Source organism: Macaca nemestrina, chromosome 12, assembly GCF_043159975.1.
Source record: "Macaca nemestrina isolate mMacNem1 chromosome 12, mMacNem.hap1, whole genome shotgun sequence".
NCBI lineage: Eukaryota > Metazoa > Chordata > Mammalia > Primates > Cercopithecidae > Macaca > Macaca nemestrina.
In genome coordinates, this window is record NC_092136.1 from 50,152,127 (window position 1) to 50,153,891 (window position 1,765).

The following is a 1,765-nucleotide window of genomic DNA, read 5'->3' on the forward strand; positions in this document are numbered from 1 at the left end:
TGTTAGCATTTTTTTTTTTTTTTTTTTTTTTTTAAAGCAGCCAAGTGGGGTGGTTTATAGCAGGGCCTCTGAGCTGGCTTGCCTTGTTCAAATCCCAGCTCTGTCTCTTACGGCTAAGTGATCTTGTGCAAGTTACTGAACTTATGTGTTTCTCATTGAAAAAACAGGGATAATAATAGCATCTACTGTAACAGGGCTGTTATGAGGATTAGAGAAGTTAATCTATACAAAGCCCTTAGAACAGTGCTGGGCACGTAGCAAACACTTGAAAATGTTAGTTAGTGTTATTACCTACTTTTAGCATTATGCCAGTGATCTTACCTAGGCTGTGGTATTAATCCTCAGAACAGCCACACAAGGAAGGCATTATAAAGGATTTGGGGTAAATAACTGATGTCAGCTGCAGGGTTAAAACACAAATTGCGGGGTGGGGGTGAGGGGTGGGCTGAGACATGATCCCAAACCTTTTACCTCTACCTCTGAAGTCCCGGCTGTCTCTCTGATATCAAGCTGCCCTTGGCAGTCTCATTCCCTGTATCCACTGTGGCATCCAGTTTTTTGCCCCAATCCTTGGGCCCACCAGGGACTTCTGGGCATGGGGAGGAGGGAAGCAGCATATTGGTAGCATTTACCTGCTGCATCCAGTCCGCCTTGGCTGGGCTGGAGCTGCTCTCTGGGATCTGGTTAGCAGCTAATGATCAGTGGGCTCTGGCTATAATGATCGGATTAGCTGCGCTTTAATCACTGTCTATTGTTTCAGCAGGGAGAGAATTTCACAGCTCATTGACTGCTCTGACTCCTAATCTACACGGAGGAAACAATGTTGCAGCTCATCAAATGCAATCAGCTGCTAATTGAAAGGAAATGGAATTTTACAATTACAGGCCACCTTTCAGTGCTCAGGATTTCTAAGCACTTCTCCCCACCCTCCTTTGCCAGCTCAGCACTGGCAGGAGCACTTGACAACCTGCTAGAGACTTCCCTAAAAGCTGCATTTAGGACCTGGCCCATTTCTCCCCAGCTCCAGAGCAGCAGCAAAGGGAAGCAGCGTCCTCGCCAATTCCTGGGCTGTCCTTCAAGGCTCAGTGCAAGGAAAAACACCCGGGTTGGACACCAGGCGAGCTGAGTGCTGGTCCTTGTTCACCTTCCCCCACGCCTTGTGGCAGTGTGACCTTGGCATGTCCCCCTTTCCCTCTGTGCCCCACTCCCCTTCTCGCTAAAATCAAGAAGCTGAATTTGATGACCTCGTGGTTCTTATCAGCTCTGATGATTCTGTTTGTCCTGTTCTTGCCACTATCCTCATCCAATGGAAGACATCTAAATTGACACCCTCTTTCTTGCCCAGTTATCTGCTGTTCCAAATGCTTCCAGGGTGACTGTCTTAGGTCTCCCAAAAGATGTATCCTGATGAGATTTTAATGGGCCAGAAAGCAAATTTGGGAAACATCCTACTCAATCTTCTGATCAGACATCTCTCTCCCCGTCCTGGATCCATTCACTTCCTTGGACAAATATCAATCATGATTAAATCTAAAGACAGTCACATAGATGTTTCTGGGTTCTGTCTTTTTCCCAGTGAGATCCTGTGGAGACAAGGCTGGGATGAGGGCTGCCAGCCAGAAAGAGCATTGCTGCTTTTGACCCTGTCTCAAAGCTCCATTTCCAGCCAGCTTTTCCTCTGAGAACAGGACTAACTAGCATCTGCTTTGAGGTCTGGTCTGTGTCATCCCACAATAACACTTGTTCTGTCCAGGAACACATCCGA